The 15,411-nt window shown below is 42.4% G+C and overlaps 7 non-coding genes across 7 annotated transcripts; 5 read left to right on the top strand and 2 right to left on the bottom strand.

The window, feature by feature from the left end:
* Nucleotides 1-498: 498 nt before the first annotated feature.
* On the top strand, nt 499-570 carry trnae-cuc (transfer RNA glutamic acid (anticodon CUC)). The gene has a single exon. It is a non-coding gene; the product is annotated as a tRNA-Glu (tRNA).
* Nucleotides 571-1,284: 714 nt separating this feature from the next.
* On the bottom strand, nt 1,285-1,356 carry trnag-ucc (transfer RNA glycine (anticodon UCC)). The gene has a single exon. It is a non-coding gene; the product is annotated as a tRNA-Gly (tRNA).
* A 1,700-nt stretch (nt 1,357-3,056) lies between these two features.
* trnat-ugu (transfer RNA threonine (anticodon UGU)) lies at nt 3,057-3,130 on the top strand. Its single transcript has one exon. It is a non-coding gene; the product is annotated as a tRNA-Thr (tRNA).
* A 1,206-nt stretch (nt 3,131-4,336) lies between these two features.
* On the top strand, nt 4,337-4,410 carry trnai-aau (transfer RNA isoleucine (anticodon AAU)). Its single transcript has one exon. It is a non-coding gene; the product is annotated as a tRNA-Ile (tRNA).
* A 577-nt stretch (nt 4,411-4,987) lies between these two features.
* Nucleotides 4,988-5,061, bottom strand: trnat-agu (transfer RNA threonine (anticodon AGU)). The gene has a single exon. It is a non-coding gene; the product is annotated as a tRNA-Thr (tRNA).
* Nucleotides 5,062-6,624: 1,563 nt separating this feature from the next.
* On the top strand, nt 6,625-6,697 carry trnak-uuu (transfer RNA lysine (anticodon UUU)). The gene has a single exon. It is a non-coding gene; the product is annotated as a tRNA-Lys (tRNA).
* A 1,984-nt stretch (nt 6,698-8,681) lies between these two features.
* On the top strand, nt 8,682-8,753 carry trnaq-cug (transfer RNA glutamine (anticodon CUG)). Its single transcript has one exon. It is a non-coding gene; the product is annotated as a tRNA-Gln (tRNA).
* Nucleotides 8,754-15,411: the final 6,658 nt, after the last annotated feature.

Raw genomic sequence — 15,411 nt, 5'->3', positions numbered from 1 at the left:
TGCATTTATCATACAAGACAAAAACACTTTTATTGGTTATTTATGCACTCAAAAGTTTTACCTGTCGCATGATCTCAGAAGCTAAAGCTGCCACACCATGCAGGGGATGAGCTACATCCCCTGCATGGTGTGGCAGCAAAAAAAAAATCCATCAATGACGGAGAATTCTCGGTTAATGCAAGCCCTGGTGGATTTGGCCATGTCACAAGTTTTTCACAGATTTGAGTTTAAATGGAGGAGAGTTTAGCTTAAGCAAGTTTTGCTCTGACTCCACCTTAAAGTTTATTGTTTGATAAATGTGCCATGCAACATGACAATGGGCTCGTCCGGGATTTGAACCCGGGACCTCTCGCACCCCGAATCATACCCCTAGACCAACGAGCCGTTTACAGCAGGACATTTATGGAATTTAAAATGTTCTGAGGGGGAGAACTTTCGGTCATCAAAAATCGCACACAGAGCATTGATCATACACTACAACATTTGGTGCCCACACACTCCCTGGTGGTCTAGTGGCTAGGATTCGGCGCTCTCACCGCCGCGGCCCGGGTTCGATTCCCGGTCAGGGAAAATGTTTTTACTGAAAAATACAGGTGATTGACCCCAGAACATAAATATGTCATCATGCACCTGGGGGGTATTTCAGGTAGGAGTTTCAACGAACTTTGAGTCTATCCCTGAACTCTGAGTTGACTTACTCTGAGATGAGAAACTCTAAGTATCTGGTTCCAGAACAGCTGATCTTAGTTGGTTCAATCAACTCTGAGTATGGTCACCTTGAGTTGCGCACATGCACAACCTCTATAAAAGCCATCATCTATGGAGTCCCGTCACTGTTTCCAATCATCATTACTGCAGCAGGCAGCACTCTATGGTGGAGGTCATGAGAAAAAGGGGGAGGAGTTTAAATGTTGGTTGTATTTTGCATTTGTCAGCTGAATCCACAGAGTCAGTGAAATGATGAAGTAAATCCAGGAAAGGAAATAAATCCAGTTCACTGAAGCGTGCTGGGCAATAACCCAGAGGTCGATGGATCAAAACCATCCTCTGCTATCCTAAAATACTGGATGGTGTATGACCGGGTTCACAGGGATGTTCTGGAGTATGGAGCCATCCCATCACTATATGAAAATAAGCTTCCCTTCCCCCGAGACAACTACAGGGTGTAACAGATGTACAGCTGTGGTGAGGACGGGTTATGAGGACTTTGGCACCATCGGCCTGATTTTGGGATCTCAGGAAGGAAAACAAACGTAAAGTTAAATTGTAGACACACAGGTAAAGTGCAATGGCCGGGAATCGAACCCGGGTCAACTGCTTGGAAGGCAGCTATGCTCACCACTATACCACCATTGCATGAAAACGGCCAAAATCAGAGCCCTTTTTGTATGACTCAGAGTTTATTGAACCTCCTACCTGGAACACCCTGCAGGTGCATGATAACATATTTATGTCATGGGGTCAGTAAAGAAAGGCATTTTCCCTGACTGGGAATTGAACTCAGGCTGCACAACCATTTTTATGGACTGAATTTCCATCAAAGGCTCACATACTGAATTAGAACGCTGTCAGTGGAAAGAATAGTTTAGCTCTGACTTTTGATTCCACATCCGGTGCCAGTAGATGCATCTGTGAGGGTCCCGACTGAGACTTCAGGTGCATGATAAGTTTAATCAATGACCTGTATTCAAAGCCATTTTCCCTGTCACCCACATGTATACTCAGGTAAAGTATGATATAATTACTCACCCTGGCTTCAGTGAGAATGTGGTCAAACTTCATTGCAACAACCATGCGCCCCCTCTTTGCAGGGAGGATTCTGGGGGTCAAGGGTGTATCTGTTGTCCATTGCAACAGAGACAGATACAGACAAAAAAAATAAACAAAATGATCCAGACAAACAGTTGGACAAACATGTTTGTTAAAAATGTTCTATGTTTATGACGCCACCGTAAACATTACTGTCTTAGTGTATGATAAATGTGGTGGGAATTTGCACTTCCTCACACGTGTAGAGTGGACAAATAGGCTGCCTATATGTCAAAGGAATTTCAGTGTTTCACTGGTAAGATTCAGGTTCCAGAGTGCTAACCATTACACCATGGACCCCTGCAGGTGTGGAATCATATAGATGTGAAAGGAATTGTAGTCTTTGAAAAGTGTTGACCAAAATACCTTTGTCCCCAAAAACACCTCACAGCAGGAGAGGTGGAAGAAAAGTGGTTTAAGTCATAACTTAAAACGAACATCCAGCAGAAACATCCAGCAGGACCCAAAAATTGATGGAACCACAACCAGTCAGCGTGCAGCATTCAACCTCACAATATTTCATGGTGTGGTTGAAAGAGGAGGCAGAATATTGGAAATGTAGGTCAAAACAAGCAGGTCATAAAAAGTCATTTGGCAAGAGTTATGGGGTACTTTGGGTGAGGTCAACTCTGACTGAGAGCGAAGCTCTGCTGGGGTTTGAATGCAGAATGTCCTGTTTACAAGACAGACACTTTAAGCAGCTCAGCATCAGTACTGCCAGTTTGTGTCTGTATCGTAGAGGAAGAAAACACAAAGGTCTGTCACAAAGGTTCTAATGACATCAAAGAGATCAAAGGCTCCTCCCACTTTTTCTCATGACCTCCACAGTAGAGTGCACTCTGTTAATGAAGCTCCAAAGACAAACATGGTCCTGCCAGATACCTTTGAGTTCTGCAGACAGAAGAAAGAACCAAACTGGGCCAGGAGCCAAATGTTTGTTGGATCAGGCATCCTGAAATGTCTCTCTTTTGTGCAGTCAGGATGTCCAAGCAATCTCAGACTGTCCCTGTTTTACCAGCAGCCCTACAAGTGAATTTGTCTTTTTCTTTGTCCTCAGTAAAATAAACTGCATTTAAAAGCTTCACAAAGTGAACAAGCTTCCAATGACAACCGTCCCAAGTAAAGTCTCCATATTGTTCAACTTTTGCTCCTACATTAAAACAAACCACTTTACCATCAACCTCAGCTGCAGTATACACATTACACTTCCATTACCAGCTCCTCTGTATATACATGTACTTCAGAGTGGTGCTGTGGCTTAGCTGGTCAAAGCGCCTGTCTTGTAAACAGGAGATCCTGGGTTCAAATCCCAGCAGTGCCTGTGCCCAGTGTTACATATGTAACAGACACAGCTTTAGTTAATAATGAGAATTTAGCGGTTTCAACCTCAAATCCTTGAACACTGTCTGGTTAACATGTTTCGGTGATATTAGACATCTATGGACCATTTCACCGCACCACATTTTTGCAGAATCAACAACTAATAACTCCACAACGAGACTGTGTGACGTCACTGGAGATCAAAGGCATTTCCTGCCTTTCATTGATGCCCCACGCGACACAGATGGATACGTCACACTCTCACGTTCGCTTCAAATGAATGAGTGTATGCAGTTTCTGTAGTGTAGTGACCATGATGTCTCCTGTTAAAAAAGGGCAAAGACCACATTTCATATCTGTCTGAGTTCTCAGAACTCAGACAGACTAAAGCCAGCTGAACACCGACGAGGATGGGATTCGAACCCACGCGTGCAGAGCATCCACTTCATTGATGCCCCACGCGACACAGATGGATACGTCACACTCTCACGGTCGCTTCAAATGAATGAGTGCATGCAGTTTCTGTCGTGTAGTGACCATCATGACTCTTAACAAAGTTTGTCTCCTGTTAAAAAAGTGCAATCACCACATTTCAACCTGCTCAACAGCAGGGTACAACTCAGACAGACTAAAGCCAGCTGAACACCGACGAGGATGGGATTCCAACCCACGCGTGCAGAGCACAATGGATTAGCAGTCCATCGCCTTAACCACTCGACTTAACCTAAGGATTTCAGCTGTAAGCCTCTACAGTCCTCCGCTCTACCAACTGAGCTGTCGAAGGGAGCTGCTGGTGCTGCTGCAACTAATAACTCCACAATGACACTGTGTGACATCACTGGAGATCAAAGGCATTTCCCGTCTTTCATTGATCTCCCACATGACACAGATGCATACACACTCTCTCACGTTCCCTTCAAATGGATGAGCGCAGACACACAGAAATCACTCTGGACTGATGATGTCACAATACTCACAGAATGAAACTCCTCCTTTGAAGCTGCTTCAAAGAATTTCCAAAATCACATGTGATTCAGATGTAAACACAAAGGCTGCCCCACTGTCACCATTCAAAACAGCTGAGAAGCTGATTGATACAAATACATGCTAAGCCAGCAGCCGATGCTGGCGTGCTGAATTTTCCAAAAAGTTTAAGCTGCTATTTGTTCTGTTTACTTTTATAATAAGCCTTAGAAGCATCCAAGCAGGCTGGTTAGCTCAGCTGGTTAGAGTGTGGTGCTAATAACGCCAAGGTCATTGGTTCAATCCCCATACTGGCCAGCTACAGAGTCGTTGAAGTAGTTTAGGAGTTTGTAACAGAATCCTTTTCACTGACAACACCACAGTCACAAGTTGAACCCATGTAGCAGCCACCTGGGTGAAAACAGCAGCTGGTGTTTGCTGATGATGCGTTTCTTTAAATGCTAAGGTTAAGGTAACAATTGTGACTTTCAAACTAATTCAGATGTTCTTAACCCCCACACCCTAAAAACTGATAAAACTTGTGATTGTGATTGACTTGTCTTATCCACTTGAATTATAGTGGACATGTGGAACCCCAAGATTTGATCTGGAGAAGGTGTATGACCGGGTTCACAGGGATGTTCTGGAGTATGGAGCCATCCCATCACTATATGACAATAAGCTTCCCTTTCCCCGAGACAACTACAGGGTGTAACAGATGTACAGCTGTGGTGAGGACGGGTTACAGGTCTGTAGCTGGAGGACTTTGGCACCATCGACTGCAGGATGTTCCAAAGGGAGACATGAAGACTCTGCAGTTACCTGATTGGTCAGAGAGTTTTAATGGAACTCCTGCAGAAGAAGTTACATGGGTTTATCTCAACAACCTTAAAATAGGTGCTGCTGGGATTTGAACCCAGGATCTCCTGTTTACTAGACAGGCGCTTTGACCAGCTAAGCCACAGCAGCACTGCAACATTCATCTATATACAGAGGATCTGGTGATGGAAGTGTAATGTGTATACAGTTGAGGTTGATGGTAAAGTGGTTTGTGCTTTTCTCCACTGCAGCAAGGTGTGTTTGGGACAAAGCTGTTTTGGTCTACTTTTGACCACCCGAACTTTTAAAAGACCAAAATTCCTTTGACATGTTGAAATATTGCCACTCTGTCCATAGAAAATGTTTGTTTGTTTGGCACCTTGACATTTCCTAAATAGCTTTTTATCTCTCATTAATTAAAAAAGACAGTCTTCTAAAGGATAAACCACAGATACTAAAATCCAGGATTGAACCAGGGACTCTCCCAACTGAGCTGTTTCTGCACAGCACACAGTGGAAATGACTTCTCATTGTTGCTTCCATGGCCTGGAAGTGGAACTAAAGGTGTGAAGCTCCAACTCACCACCTTCAGATTATGAGACTGACACACTGCCTGCTGCACCAACGAGGCCTGGAACCCAGAGTAAGTAAAAGAGGGAGATGGAGGAGAGCTGTCAGTGTTTCAGTATAAACATACATCATACAGCCCTGACCACTGTTGTATCCATGCAGAGCTGACTGCTGCTTTTCATGGAGAGCAGCTGAGTTTTACATTCCAGAAAATTGAACCCAGGCCTCACGCCTGGCAGGTGAGAATTCTACAGATGAACCACCAATGATGACTGACCACCACTACACCATCAAAAGGTCATTCATAAAGGTATGTTATTTTCACGTGGAGCAGACTCTGGCTGGCAGAAATGAGATCCACAGGTCACAGTAAGGTCACGGGGATGCTCTTTTACCAAAGAGAGCTCAAAAAACTATCACTTGAACAGAAAACAGGAACTCCCTCAAAAAAAAAAAATAAAATAAAATCCAGCACAATGATCACAAGAGGGACTTGTTTTTAATTTTTTCTTTATTTGACTGTATCTTTTATTTTCTCGCCGATGAGACAGGCAGGAAGTCGGGCTTTCAAAATGCAAGAGAATCCAGTTGGTTTTGCTGAAATTGCTGAATGTGACTTCTATTCTCTTTGCTCTCTTTTTCCACTTCAGTGTTAATTTACAAAAACAACAGTAAGTCTTGGAGCCATGTTTTCTTCAGATCTAACTCGGATCACTCCAATCAGAGACACTGATGGATTCTTGTGCATAAGTGCTTCTCTTTGGGGTTGTCCTGGTTGGAATTTGGGCAAAAGATATAACCACTTTTGGTAAATTTTGTGAGATCAGCTAAATTCATGAATCAACATTTCCCGAACTGAAGCACAGACTTGTGCTGTGAGAGCAGTAAGTGCTATTAGTTGGGGTAGTGTTGGTGATTTCAAATCAGCAAGTTTTATCAATGGTCGGGACGTGGGGATGAAGAACATCTGAACGTCACAAATGTTGCCTTAACTTGAGCACTGACTTGTTAATAATCACAAGTTAGTTGTTGGGACTAGAACCTCAGTTCCTTTAACAGTCTTGATGACCTGCAGTATCAGCCCCTGGCTGGGAAATGGCTGATTGTCCAACAAGCCAATTTGGAATGATTAATTGAATTTCATCCTGAGTAGCTCAGTCGGTAGAGCATCAGACTTTTAATCTGAGGGGCCAGGGTTCAAGTCCCTGTTCAGGCGATGCATCTTCTTCCCTTCAGTGGTTCACATTATAGTCACGGCTGTTAGGCACAAACAGGAGGGGATCATCGGCATAGCAGTGAAAAGTGGTTCCACTTCTGTTGTTGCTTCTGTCGGCAGAACTCAAAGGTATCTGGCATGACTACGTTTGTGTTTTGAGCTGCATTAACAGTGTGCACTCTATGGTGGAGGACATGACTAAAAGGTGGGAGGAGTCTTTGATCTCTGTGATGTCATTAGAACCTTTGTGACATCACAGAATCAGCATCTCCTTTGATGGTTACTGATGGAACAGGAAAAGGTCAGATCATTCAGGACATTAATGTGACAGTTTATTATATGCTAAAGAAACCTTGTTCAGACTCATGATGGTCAGCCACGTATGTTGGGGGTATTTTCAGATCCAAAATACATCCCTGTACATCAGAGTGGTGCTGTGGTTTAGTTGGTCAAAGCGACTGTCTAGTAAACAGGAGATCCTGGGTTCAGTGTCTCATTGATAAAGTTTAAGGTTGTTGAGTTAAATTCATATAAGTTTCATTAAAAGGACACAGCACTCTCTCTGACCAGTCACTAAACTGCACAGTCTTCATGTCTCCCAGCAGCTCCTTGTTGCTCAAAGTCAGATGTTGTAGAAAAAAAGTACTTCTGGGTTTTCATCAGCTGTAGGTTACAATGATCAATATTATAGATATGACAGACAGAGTTCTCAATGTTTTCCTGTTAATCAGTGCTGCTGAAAATCTCATGTAGTGTGTATAAATAGCAGAGGATGGTTTCGATCCATCAACCTCTGGGTTATGGGCCCAGCACGCTTCCACTGTGCCACTCTGCTCATTACGTTCAGTTTGCAATGTCCTCTGGAGTTTTGTGTAATTTTTAACCACCACATCCACTTTCTGTCAAAGCGGCTGTGGTGGTTAAAAAGTACTGAGATTTCCACCTGCAGTGTATCAAATGACCGCGAGGGGGCAGCTTGGAAAATGAAGTCAGATCTTATTGAAGAGCATCAGACTTTTAATCTGAGGATCCAGGGTTCAAGTCCCTGTTCAGGTGCTGCAGCTTCTTCCCAATGGATGTTTTTTTGTCATCACATGTACCTTTGTGTTCATGACGAGGTGGCCGAGTGGTTAAGGCGATGGACTGCTAATCCGTTGTGCTCTGCACGCGTGGGTTTGAATCCCATCCTCATCGGTGTTCAGATGGCTTTAGTCTGTCTGAGTTGTACCCTGCTGTTGAGCAGATTAAAATGTGGTGATTGCCCTTTCTTAACAGGAGACAAACTTTGTTAAGAGTCATGATGGTCACTACACTACAGAAACTGCATGCACTCATTCATTTGAAGCGAACGTGAGAGTGTGACGAATCCATCTGTGTCGCGTGGGGCATCAATGAAAGGCAGGAAATGCCTTTGATCTCCAGTGACGTCACACAGTCTCGTTGTGGAGTGATTAGTTGTTGATTCTGCAAAAACGGTCCATAGAAGTCTAACATCACCGAAACATGTTAACCAGACAGTGTTCAAGGATTTGAGGTTGAAACCACTAAATTCTCATTATTAACTAAAGCTGTGTCTGTTATATCTATAACATTTAACATTAAGCTCAAGGCACTGCTGGGATTTGAACCCAGGATCTCCTGTTTACAAGACAGTAAAGATTAGATGCTTTGTACTACTTTTGTGGTGCTGACATAACATGATGTTCTATCTGTCACCATCTTTGCTGGTCCATGATTATGATGCATATAATGATCTTCATTTGCACGTGCACAGCGTGATTATATATATTTTTATCTTGGTAGGTGACCAATTGTCTGCTAGTTGGTTCGCACGACTTTGGTAGCTGTGAAATCCCACTTCTGACAGAAACCACTTATCTTCCACCTCTCCTGCTGTGAGGTGTGTTTGGGGACAAAGGTATTTTAGTCAACACTTTTCAAAGACTACAATTCCGTTCACATCTATATGATTGCACACCTGCAGGGTTCCATGGTGTAATGGTTAGCACTCTGGACTCTGAATCCAGCGATCCGAGTTCAAATCTCGGTGGAACCTGAATCTTACCAGGTTCTGAAACTTACTTACTGAACTTCCCTTGACATGAAGACAACCTGTTTTGTCATAGAGAGCCAAAGTTAGTTTGGCATCAGCCAAAATAGATGTTTGAGTCAAACAGATCTGAAACCACAAAGGACATTTTCTCTTCCTCAGATCTGAGTACACAGTAGTGACAAAGTAAATGCCCTGCTGAGTCAATCATGTTTGAGCTCTGTCAGATTTCTCTTCCACCTATTGTGTAGTTTGATTTTTAATGGCATCACAAGAAGATATATGGCAGCAATTTTTTCTTCTCAGACACATGAATAGAAACTTTGTTCTCGTCCTTCCTGTGTGTGAAGGTTTGTGCATCATCTTGTTGTAATGATATAAAGATTACTTTTTTTTTTCATCGTGATCAACATGTGTAATATTTACACCTTTAAGGGCTTGGAAACAAAATGTCTTTGACTGTTTTTATTATTATTTGTATTTTATTTTAATTTTACATTGGAATGATTATACATTATACATTTTACATTATCAAACCAGGTTCAAAGTAAGAGTCAGATTCAACAGCACAAGAGGCATCGTTTGGCCCAAATAATTCTTCTCCTTCTGACTGACCTTTCAGCGATTAAAAACAAACTCCTCCTCTGGGTTTTTGTCATTGTTTTTTTAATAATCAAAGATTGGGGAAACCGGAGCACCCGGAGTAAACCCTACGCCAGCACACTGGTCGTACCCTTCACAGCAAAGACTGGGGCTGGGAGTCCAGTCAGGCTGTTGGTCTGAATAAAGTCTTCCTCATGGCTGAGAAAAACCGGGCCACTTTGGACTTCTTCTTCTTGGGCGGATTGAGGAGGGCCTTCAGGAGATGTTTGACCAGAGCGTCATCAAAAGATGAGTCTTGTGATGCTGTTGCAGCCTCCAGAAGTTTCTCTGCAGAGCCAAACTCCTTGAAAAGCTCCTTAATAATGGTCTGGTTCAGCTCTTTCATGGTGTCCTTCTTCTTCCTGAAAATAGAGCCACGGACCTTCACGTCTTCCTGCGCGAGGGCTGACAGACGCTGGATGATGGTGTCCGTTTCTACGGCCTGCGGGGAGCCTCCAGTTGTGTTGGGGAGTTTAGTGAGGAGCCTCAGGACAAGAGCAGTTATTATGTTCCTGCTCATCTCATTGGAGACATGAAAGGAGCTCTCAGTGGACTCTGATGACGGCTTCACAGGCGTGGCTGATGCTGCACTGGGGTAAAAAGATGATGGAGGAAGGCTGTCAGAACACTCGTCAACAGATCGTCTTTGAGCCAACTTGTGCAGTATCAACCCATGACTGTCAACGTGTGCAAAGCCTTTTCTTCTTCTCATCGGTCCAGACGCTGCGGCCTCAAAGGAAAATGGTGTCTGACCTGAACGTGAAGAAGTCCTCTTGCTGGCTCTGATTTGACCTTCCTCTGCCGTGTGCAGCATGTCTGTGATCACTTCCTCGATGTCAGTGAGAGCAGCAGACACTTCACTGTCACTGTAATTATTTTCTCTGGGCATCCAGAGGAGAATCTTCTGCAGGAACTGTTCCACTGTGTCCTCTGTCATGGCGTACAGAACCTCAGGAGAAAGCTGTAGTCTTCCTTCCTCCATCCTGATGACTTCATGTAAGACAGAGTCTAAAACTCTCTCTTTGTAATGAATGTGGTCTGAAGTGCTGGGCTGTGAAGTGAAAAACTCTCTGAGCTTGGGGAGAATTGTCCGCACATTAAAGTGAGGCTGGGGTGGGACGTTTCTCTGGCTGCCTTCAGCAGCACATTCTGAGCCATTGTAATGGGGATCTGCTATTATTCCTTTCACAATGTGTGACGCTGCGTCCTGAGCCTCCACAGAGGCGTGAGACAGGGCGGAGTCTTCTCCCTTTGCTGCCACGTCTGACCCGCTGGACCATTTGACAACGATGTCAGTCACAGCTTTACTGGCTGAGGAGACAGAGATGTTGGCTTTAAGGCTAAGAGGAGTCTCGCAGTCCTCTGGTTTCACTGTTTCAACCATCCTTGATGTAGACGCAGAGGCCCTCCATGGGGCAGAATCCATGCTTGTTGGCTTCCAACACCATCCCAGGCAGCGGGAGCTGACTTTCTTCAAACATTTTTGAAGACATCTGCTGACATGATACACCATATGATGGAGAGTTCGGATGTTGGAAACAGAGCCTCTGGTCAAACAAACTGGCTCTGATGGCCAAACAGGGCGTTTGATGGCCTCAGATAGAACGGAGTTCACCTTTTCTAAAACCTCTGTATCAATCAGCTCTGTTAGCTGCTCGGCACTCTTACATTTCCTGTGTGGGGCGTTTAATTCCAAAGCAAAGCTCTGGTAAAGTATTTCTCCTGCACCTGTTTGTATATTTCCCAAAGAGGCGTTGAATTCAGCATCAGGTTCTCTCTTCTGGAAACTGTCCTCAGTTAGGGGTCTGAGGACTTTGATGGTAACAGTACAGAGAAACTGGACCAGTTCAGTGCAAAGGTCGGCCAGTACAGATGTTGTTTCTGGCTCCAAAATTCCTGCAGCCATCAAGCGCCACTCACCTGCAGACAGTCGGCCAAAATGTTTTCTGACGATGGGCAGAACAGCCTCGTGGGTGATCTTCATGCTCATGTTGATCCTGTTCTGCTCCATTGCAGATTGTTCCTGGAACCTTCTTCTAACTTTGTTTTCTATTGAGGCTGTTCTTGTCTCTGAGTGGTTGGAGTGGTTTACCTAACAACATCAACAACTGTATAATAACTCCACACCGAGACTGTGTGACGTCACTGGAGATCAAAGGCATTTCCTGTCTTTAATCGCTCTCCCACGCGTCACACTCGAGTGTTCGATTCAAAAGGATACGCGCATGCGCACAAAGACGCACAGGACTCATTTCGCGAATGAACGACAGGAATTAAGTAAAACACAAATCAGCTGTTATTAGAAAAAGAGGTTGAAATTGAAATTTTCATCTCCCTGATAAAGTTCAGATGAGAGGATGAACTCATTTCATCGCTTGACTTACATGAGGAACATTTGGTTGTCAGCCTCGGAGCGGATCAGCTGGGATCAGCTGAGAGAGAGCCAGCAGCAGGAGCACATTCAGAGATCGGCTCTTTTTACGAGGAGAGATACAACGTATTTCAGATCAGAAGATAATGTTTATTATTTACATGGCTTGATTTATATATTTACCAAACTTGGAGACTCATGACACAAACAATAAATGATAAAGTACAGAAACCCAAAGATCCAACACCGTTTGAAAAAATGTTTAATCTCTAATTGAATGTAAATCATTCATAAACTTTGAACTATTTACATTGAAACCACACAGACAAATATAAAGAATTACACAACAGGATCTAAATGAATCCCGAAGTTTTAGCTCCTCTTTAGTGAAGGTTGGTATTAAGTAAAACCGAGTGGCTCAGCTTTGAAGCCGGCTCGTCCATCGATCAGCTGTGCGATCATGATGGTGGTGAATCAACAGGAGACATTTTACAGTAAGTGAACTTCCTGTTTTCTACTTTTGGACTGAAACTGATAATACATGGAGGCTCCCTCCCCCCTATAACCTGATTGGTCCGTCCATGTCCTCTCAGTTGTCATTGGCTCTCAGTGGTGTCAATCATTTGGAGTGACAGCGTGTTGTGTAAAGTTGTTAAAAGTGGCTGCAGCTTGACATTTTGTAGGAAAATGGAAAATAAAATAAAACTTATAAGTGAGCTGAAAAAAACGAGCAGTGCTGCTAACTAAATGCTGTAAATTCACCAGTCTGAGTTTTGAAACACATTTCCGTCTTCCTGCAGCAATATTGTAGCAAATATTCACCGGAGTTCAGGTAAGAACTCTAACGCTGAATTCCTGAAAACAGCTTTTCATAGACATATTTAGCAGAGTCCTCCTTAAAGGTCGTTCCGTCGTTATGCTAACATAGCTAAGTTAGCTAATTTGGTTAGCATGCTAACTTTGCTAATTTAGCTAGCATACTAACGTATCTTAATTAGCTAATTAGGCTTCGTTAGCATGGAAAAACATTTCTCACTGCTGCAGTTACTGCCTCAGTTTGAACTCGAATTAAAGACTTGTTCTTTCAGAGGAAACAGAGCAGCTCAGTGTAGGTCAGCAGGCTGAAGTCCTGTTAGTCAGAGCACACCTGGACCGACAGGTGAAAATACAGAGAAGAAGAAATTGACTTGGTGTTTGATTATTTCTCCTCAAAGACAGTTAATGATGTGTAAACTTTGTCCTCCAAACTTTTGGACACACCAGGGAAGGATAAAGACCCTGATGAAGACATCACTGAATCTGATGACAGCAGCAGAAGGTCCCTTTTGCATCATGGGTTGGTTGGTCGGATGCAGCAAACCAGCCCCTTTTATGTGAGCAAGATGATAACAGCTTTGTGAGACAGCTTATCAGGATTGTGGATGTCTGGGTAAGTGAAGCTGGATCACTAAAACAGATCCCAGGCATGTTAATCCAGCTTTGTGATACAGGCCTCTGGTTCCTCAGTGTCTCTTAGCTCTTTGAAGGAGGCAGCAACTTTTGAAGAGACGCACTGTTCTGTGGTGGTCTAGTAGCAGGGTGAGCTGCTGATGTGCTGATGCTGAAGATGTTATGTGTCTCACCAGAGAACTCTAGATATACACTGTAGACATATATTATATTATATTATATTATATAAACGCTGTCATATATAACGCCACTATGCTATTTCTAATCTGATAATTGTAGACAAACATAACTGTGAATCTGAGCATGTGTAAAAATGTTTTCTAAATGTATTAAAAGATAAAGGATCATTTATTTGTCCCATATTGTACAACACATCATATAAATCAAAGGTCATTGGAGCCTTGTGATCTACCTGATGTGGATTATTACTGTCGATTAATGATTGACTTCAAATTATTCCAAAGTTCAGAGCTACTCTGGTATCAGATTTTCCTGTAAGTCATATTTAGTTTTACACAGAGAGTTCAGACTGTGTTTGGATCAACAACTTTAGAAATCCTCCTGCTGTCAGATATACATGGATATGTTGTCTTTATTTTTTTCATGGAAGCTGGAGTTAAAGTTCACCTTCACTCATCAGCTGCATGAAGATCAGTTCAACCATCAGGTAACGTAACCGACAGCCTTCATCCTGTTTGTGTCAGTGAATGTTGAACTGATTTAAAAACAGATTGTAAAGAAAAAAAAAATGCAAATATTAAAAGATTTAGCTGCATTGACGGATAAAATACTGAAAAAGACAGGGAGATAGACAAAGTGATAAAATAACTGACCAGTTTGTGTTATACTGGTCAGTTCATCCAGTTCACCATTAAAGGAAACTGGTCTATTAATTTAAATGTTGCAGTCAGTGAATGCTTTAATCGTGATGATGAACCATCAAACTCCTAACGGCTCCCTGTTCAGATTCAAGATAAAGAGGGTTGGTTGTGGATGATGTGGTCACTTAGTAACAAGATATCTTAAAATGTTTGCCATAAAGACATGAACTCATAAATTTACTGCTGACAACATCAGCATGATATCAGTTAAACCAACAGAATGTCATCTGACAATTCACTTCAATGTGTTTCCAAAAAATGTTTGTGGCTTTGTTATAAAACAAAAAAAAAAAGATCTGTTTTTCCAATAAAGTTACAAGATGTATTGCAGAATTTTAGTAAAATATTAACACCAGAGATTATAAAATGACACTACAGCTGTTAATACAAACATAACTTGTGGGGGATGTGGTTAAAAAAAAAAAAAAACTGTCATGAAGATGCTTCTTCAGGCATTTACTTGATGGGGTTTGTTTTACAAATGAAATGTTTTACATATAATTTTCTCATTACAAGACATTGTCTTCAAATAAGAAATAAAAACTAGATTCTGATATAAAAGTAAGAAGAAATCTATATTTCTGAATGGCTCCATCTGTTGGTTGGACTCAAAGTTACATAGTGTTTGTTAGCTGTGAATGATTTGGTATGAATATTGTGTCACCTTTCCAGCAGGTGGAGGCTCAGCTATGAATCAGTGTGAGGACAGAGAGGAGGGAGCCCCTCCCTCTAAAACCACTCTGTGTGGGGAACATGAGAGTCAGACCAAAGCTCAGAGGTGAGATGAGGATCTCTAACTGTCCATCTGTCAGAGCTCAGCACTCAGATCACTGCTCCATCATTATTCACTCTCACTGTCACTTACATTTTCTTTATTCCTCAACTATTCATGACAATGATAATAATCATAACAATCTTTGTTTGTTCTGTGCTTTTCAATTAAAGTAACAAAATGCTCCATGTGAGTCAAATGAAAAACATTCAAGTCAAAGTGATATGTAAATTTCTGGGTGACTGATGTTGATACAAATGAAAACTTGATTGGAGTACTTTAATTTAAACTGATCAGTTTCTGCTCAGTTTCTTCATTGTTGATGTTTTGAAAGTCAACTTTGTTTCTACTAGCAACCAGAAGTCAAGACCAGATTCTCCTGAACTGAGCTGTGTGTCCATGAAGAGTGATCGGTCTATGGATGATTCTATCAAAGAAAATAGGTAAAAGCTGATCATTTGTTGTTGTGTGACTCATTAAAGGTATCAAAGCTTGTCTATCAGTTTCTCTGGTGTTCATAGAAAACTCCTGGAACAAACTGTGTGTTTG

This window comes from Echeneis naucrates, chromosome 2 (assembly GCF_900963305.1).
Source record: "Echeneis naucrates chromosome 2, fEcheNa1.1, whole genome shotgun sequence".
Classification (NCBI taxonomy): Eukaryota; Metazoa; Chordata; class Actinopteri; order Carangiformes; family Echeneidae; genus Echeneis; species Echeneis naucrates.
The sequence above is the reverse complement of the archived record's forward strand: the minus strand, read 5'-3'. Positions and strand labels throughout refer to the sequence as shown.